This window comes from Lepidochelys kempii, chromosome 10 (assembly GCF_965140285.1).
Source record: "Lepidochelys kempii isolate rLepKem1 chromosome 10, rLepKem1.hap1, whole genome shotgun sequence".
Classification (NCBI taxonomy): Eukaryota; Metazoa; Chordata; order Testudines; family Cheloniidae; genus Lepidochelys; species Lepidochelys kempii.
Genome location: NC_136389.1, coordinates 4,385,683 through 4,392,141, shown reverse-complemented (window position 1 = coordinate 4,392,141; position 6,459 = coordinate 4,385,683). Strand labels below are relative to the sequence as shown.

General features: G+C 51.1%; 1 protein-coding gene across 1 annotated transcript in view; it reads right to left on the bottom strand.

The window, feature by feature from the left end:
• RPS2 (ribosomal protein S2) overlaps positions 1-6,459 on the bottom strand; it is a 75,690-nt gene that overhangs the window by 35,334 nt on the left and 33,897 nt on the right. The window lies entirely within an intron of this gene.

Here is a 6,459-nt window from a genome sequence, read left to right as displayed (position 1 = left end):
TTGTACCATCTGAAGTAGGGCAGTGTGACAGCTTGACAAGCTGCTAAACTGAGGGTCAGAGGTGAAGGTGACTCGCCCAAGGCTACGTAGAAAATCAGTTGGAAATTATCTGAATCTCCTGCTCTCTAACCCACTCCATGTCGTTGTGCTGATCAGTTTTACTGTGCCAAGAACTTTTTTGTGTGAATGTGTTTTCAAGCACTCATTTCAGGGTCTGAATAGGTTTGAAAATCCTCTCTACAGAAACCTGATTGTGGGGGAAGTCTGCTGATTACTGCCAAATTCCAGCAGAAAATTATCAATGATTTTTCATTGTATATTAAGGCCAACTCAAGAGGCCTGAGTTCCCTCCCCAGCTCTGACACTTAGCGTCTTTGGGCCTCTGTTTCCTCAGTCTGTAAAACGGGGATAATGACATTCAGCCAGCCTGTTTCAAGTGTTTTGAGAACTTTGGGGTCAAAGTGCTGCATGCAGTCTGGATATGCAGCGCAAATGGGATAAATACGGCAGAAATCAAATGGGAACTCTTGCGTTAAAACTCTCCCTCTTCTGTGACTGTCCTGTCTAAGGCCTTGCCTACACTACGAAATGAGGTCGAATTTATAGAAGTCGGTTTTGTAGAAAGCGTTTTTATATAGTCGATTGTGTGTGTCCCCACACAAATGCTCTAAGCGCATGTAGTCGGCGGAGTATGTCCCCAGTACCGAGGCAACCATGGACTTCCGGAGCATTGCACTGTCTGTAGCTATCCCACAGTTCCCGCAGTTTCTACTGCCCATTGGAATTCTGGGTAGAAATCCCAGTGCCTGATGGTGCTAAAACATTGTCGCGGGTGGTTCTGGGTACATATCGTCAGGCCCCCCTTCCCTCCCTCCGTGAAAGCAAGGGCCTTTTTTCTTGAGTTATCTGTGCAGACGCCATACCACGGCAAGCATGGAGCCCGCTCAGCTAACCATCACCGTATGTCTCCTGGCTGCTGGCAGACATGGTACTGCATTGCTACACAGCAACAGTTTATTGCCTTTTGGCAGCAGTCAGTGCAGTATGACTGGTAGCCGTCGTCGACGTAGTCCAGGGTGCTCTTTTAACCGACCTCAGTGAGGTCGGGGCACCTGGGCAAACATGGGAGTGACTCAGCCAGGTCATTTCCCTTTTAAGTTTAGTCTCATGGCGATTCAGTCCTACCGGCAGTGCAGCCAGCAGAAGACAATGGCCAGCAGTCATACTGCACCGTCTTCTGCCGAGCACCCAGGAGATGATGACGGCTAGCGGTCGTACTGCACAGTCTGCTGCCAGCAAGATGTATAAAGATAGATGAAGTGGATCAAAACAAGAAATAGACCAGATCTGTTTTGTATTCATTTTCTTCTCCCTCCCTCCATGAAATCAACGGCCTGCTAAACCCAGTTTTGAGTTCTATCCTTGAAAGGGCCATTCTGTTTCTCGCAAAGCCGCCCCCTTTGTTGATTTTAATTCCCTGTAAGCCAACCCTGTAAACCATGTTGTCAGTTGCCCCTCCCTCCGCCAGAGCAATGGCAAACAATCGTTTCGTGCCCTTTTCCTTGGATTGCCCGAGCAGGAGCAGATGCCGTAGCATGGCAAGCATGGAGCCCGTTCAGCTCACCGCAGCAGTTATGACCATTGTAAACACCTCGCGCGTTATCGTGCGGTGTATGCAGAACCAGCACCTGAAAAACCAGGCGAGGAGGCAACGGCAGCGCGGTGATCAGGACATGAACACACTTTTCTTTAAAACCGCGTTCCCGCACGATTTGGAGATCATGGTGTTAATGGGGCCGGCTAATGCCATGGAAAAATGGTGTGCTGTGTGCTCTCCCCAAGCTCGTCCTCCTCATCTGCAAAATCGTCAGCCATGACGGAGAGTATCCCATCCTCGGAGTCCATGGACAGGGGTGGGGTGGTGGTTGCGGCCCCCCCTAGAATTGCATGCAGCTCAGCGTAGAAGCGGCATGTCTGGGGCTCTGTCCCGGAGTGTCCGTTTGATTCTTTGGCTGGTACGCTTGTCTGAGCTCCTTAACTTTCACACGGCACTGTGTTGCGTCCCTGCTGTAGCCTCTGTCCCTCATGGCCTCTGAGATTTTTTTGAAATGTTTTGGCATTTCGTCTTTTGGAACGTAGTTCTGAAAGCACGGATTCCTCTCCCCATACAGCGATCAGATCCCGTTCGGTCCCTGCTGGAGCTCTTTTTCGATTCTGGGACTGTATCGTCACTGCGCTGATGAGCTCGCCTGGCCAAACAGGAAATGAGATTGAAAAATTCCCGGGGCTTTTCCTGTATGCCTGGCCAGTGCATCCGAGTTCAGAGTGCTGTCCAGAGCAGTCACAATGGTGCACTGTGGGATAGCTCCCGGAGGCCAATACCTTCGAATTGGGTCCACACTAACCCTAATTCAAAACGGCGATGTCAATTTCAGCGCTAATCCCCTCCTTGGGGAAGAGTACAGAAATTGGTTTTAAGAGCCCTTTGTTTCGAAAAAATGGCTTCATTGTGTGGATGGGTGCAGGGTTAATTTGGATTTAATGCTGCTAAAGCCGACATAAGCTCATAGTGCAGACCAGGCCTAATTGTCCTGTCCAGAAATGGAATTGGGAACCAGGTTTAGCTAGTACTCCACCATCACCAGCTACCCCAGTGCAGCAACCAGCAGAAATGAGCATGTAACAACCAGAAGAACTGCAAGCCCATTTTTCCCTTGATCAAATACATTTCCATAAGAGCAGATCCCACAAACAGAGCTGTTGGCAGCTCACAACCACAAAACCTTTCCGTGGAGACTCTAATCTTTTACTTCACATCTTAAGCTCCAAATGACAACAGATGGAAAACATGCCTTTGGTGGCCCTGATTAATCCACTGGGGACTGGAGCCTTGTTAACTTGAAAGGGTCTGTTTGTGTCTGGTTTCAAAGGCTGCAATGCATCTGTAACTCTGGGAGATTGCTGGGTGCCTGATGGAACAGCTGCTTGGCTTAGGCTACTTGGCTTAGATTCTGCCCAGATCCTGGGGCTGGTTGCATGATCACAAAACTGAAAGAAAAGAGTCTCTGGGGTGGTAACTCCCTGAATAGGTATAATCTGTGCTGTTTACCGGGTAAAAGCATGCATGTGCCTAAAGCGGTTTGCTGAATCAGGGCCTTAAAACTTAGTTTGATACATGGCACTGGTCTTTCTCCAGTAACAAAGATGTTAGGGCTAATTACTGCAGTTCTCTTTAAGGCTACTTCTCCAATCGTTCACTCACCTTGTTGTACCAGCATGTTGGCTATATTGCTTTTAGCTGCTCTGATAGCTGGTGACGATGGGCGTATATAGAGAGGGAGGGATAATATTACACCTGAATGATCTTGCTCTTTTCAGTTTCTTACAGCCCTGCAATGTTGTTCTACCCTAGTTTGTTTGCATTTAATAAGCCCAGGGCTGTTTGAAAATGCAAATGACATTTTGAAAAGAGATCTACAGATCAAAAATCATTGGTAAAACGAGGAGCTGTTGGAGGAAAGCTCCCTGCCTCTACAGGAGTATTTTCATCAGAACCTTGGTCTTCAGAACTGTGCTGAGTGAACCAGTACTGCTGCTCACCGCTTATTGTATAGCTTTCTACATCTTTAAAGTGTTTTGCAAGATAATTAATTGGGAGGAAAGGCATGCCTGATGGGTCCTGGCTTCTGCAGAACACAGGCTCCAGATCCTGAAACTCTGCCATGAAACGCTGGACACCAGTTTCACCCTTGGAGACTTTACTCTCCACTTCTAACAGTTCCCAGGAGCAAATCAGCAGCAGAGTCTCCCTCAGGTACTTAGAATCTGCTGTATCTCTAGTACATCGATCTGCTGCTCTGGCAACGATCATAATACGAACTCGGTGCTCACCTGCAGGAGAAAACAACTGGGCTGAAAGGAGGCGAGTCCCCCGTTTAACCAGTGTCTCAGCTACTGCAAAGCGCTCATCACTAGCACTTAAATCTAAGCACCGTGTCATCTATAATGTAACCTGCCCCAAGAGGCCCTTTAGTCTGAGTTACTGTGCTTTAACCCCCATCTCTCCTTGTAAGTGCCCTCTGCTGGCCGCTGCCTGCCTCTGTTGCCCAGCTACAACTTCACGGCAGGCATGTGTTAGGCCAGAGTGTGTGGGCAAAGTATGGCCCGCGGGCCCGTCCTGCCCGGCCCTTGAGCTCCCGGCCGGGGAGCCTAGTCCCCGGCCCCTCCCTCGCTATCCCCCCTACCCCGCAGCCTCAGCGTACTGCGCCACCAACACGGGAGGGGGCTGCACTGTGGGGGCAGGGGAGAGCAGGGAGGGAGGCTCACCAGCAGCCACAGGGGAGCAGGCAGGCGGCGCGGGTGGCAGGAGCGCGGCGAACGCGGGCGGAGGACTCGGGAGGAGCAGGGGCGGCCACGCAGCCGGCCAGAGAGAAGCGGTGCTTTGAAGGGGAAACCGCCGCGTCTCTCTGGCTGCCCCTGCTCCTCCGCCCATGTTCACAGGGCCGCATTCTGAAAGGGGCTTTAGGGGGAGGGGGGGTTCCTGGGGGGCCTGTCAGGGGGCGGGGGGTGGATAGGGAGCAGGGCAGTCAGGGAGCAGGGGGGGTTGGATGGGGGTGAGGTCCCAGGGGGGCGGTTAAGGGCAGGGGGTCCCAGGAGGGGGTGATTAGGGGACAAGGAGTGGGACAACGTCCCCACCCCGTGTTACGGCCTGCCAGCCAGGGTCCTTTGCCTGTTTTAACGTAACCATGGCACATCCCAGTTTGTGCCCCTTCCGTTCTTTGGACGCCTCTGCAGATTTTGAGCTGAAATGGATCGCTGAGCAGAGACTCTCCGCACAGGGACTGGCTTAAACGCTGTTGGAATTCTGCAGGCAGCCGTGAGCCCTCTTCTCTCTCCAGATTACTGAAGCCTTTGGCTGTCGCTTACTGCTCTTTATTCAGAGGTTGGAGTAGCCGCTTGTCACGTAACATATTCTGAAAAGCTCAATATATTGGGTTGGCAACTCGCTAGTTTTTAGTTTGTGAAACGGGGAGAACAACTGCAAAATAGATGTCTTGTAAACCCCTTCCAACCCTCCCCTTCGACCCCATTATCCAACACCCCTTGCCCCACCCCCAGCCTCTTAAGCATATATTCTCAGTGCCATGCAGCTACGATGGTGCATTAAAAGGGCCTGTCAGCCTCTCTTTCCTACATATACATTTGACTTGACCAGGATGCCAACATCATGTTCCCACGCACTGCCAGACGAAGGGAAAATACATATTTGGAAGATATAAATATATTTACAACTCAGAGGAAAAGCTTGGCTTCATCTGTGTCCTCATGCTGCACTGAGCCAGCAACCTGCACCCCGGCAGCATACCTTGGGCAGCTCATCTCTCCGTGACACTGATGCATCTGGCTTGAGCTGTACAGAGCCCGCACGGGGATAGTTACTCAGCACGTCCTGGGATGGGCCGACTTGCGGAGCCGGTCAGTGTTAAGGAGAGCTCTGGACCGGCTTGCCGCTCCAACCGCACAGTCACGGAATTTACAGGCTTGGGACATTCCCGCTCCTCGGACTTTTGCAATGGACAGCACCACCCATAAGATAGGTCACTCCTATTAGTATGAGGCTGCTTGTTGGGATTAGAAGATAAAGGTTTGGGGGCAGGCCTTGGAGTGCAGTAGGGCTCTTCTGAGGAGTGTTTCCCGCCCTCACCCAGCATGGGTGCCACGGGCTTATTTCATTCTTTGTATTCGAGTAGCGAGATGAGAATTTCAGCAGTGTGGACAGAGAGGGGGACTGGCTCATGGAACCATTAGGGAAGCAGCAGTAGTGAGATCTGGAGACAGCCTAGATGTGTGGGGCTAGAGGGAGGTAGAGTCAAGGATGACACCTAGGTTTGGGGGCCTGGGAGGATGGGTGGAAATGCCAGCAGTGATGGGGAAAAGAAGGAGTGAGGGATTGAGACCAATTCTGTTTTGGCCATGCTGAGTTGCAATTGATGGCATGAGATGCAACAGGAGAGGTCAGAGAGACAGGCTGACCTGTGGGATTGGACAAGCGACAGCTCAGGCGTGCAGAGGCAGAGCTGAAAATCACTATGCAGAGAGAGCAGCTGCAGCCATGCGTAAGCAGATGCGATCCCTAGAGAGCAGAGAGGGAGGAAGTTGCTTCTTAATGGCTTTTAATTTCTCTGCACACAGACATTGGCACCGTGTCCGCATCTTTCTCCCTGTGAGATGGAAACAGGAATTCCTCAAGTGGCTGACAGGTTTCAGAGTAGCAGCCGTGTTAGTCTGTATCAGCAAAAACAACGCGGAGTCCTTGTGGCACCTTAGAGACTAACAAATTTCTTCGGGCATAAGCTTTTGTGGGCTAAAACCCACTTCACGAGAGCTTATGCCCAAATACATTTGTTAGTCTCTAAAGGGCCACAAGGACTCCTTGTTCTTTCAAGTGGCTGAGAAGCT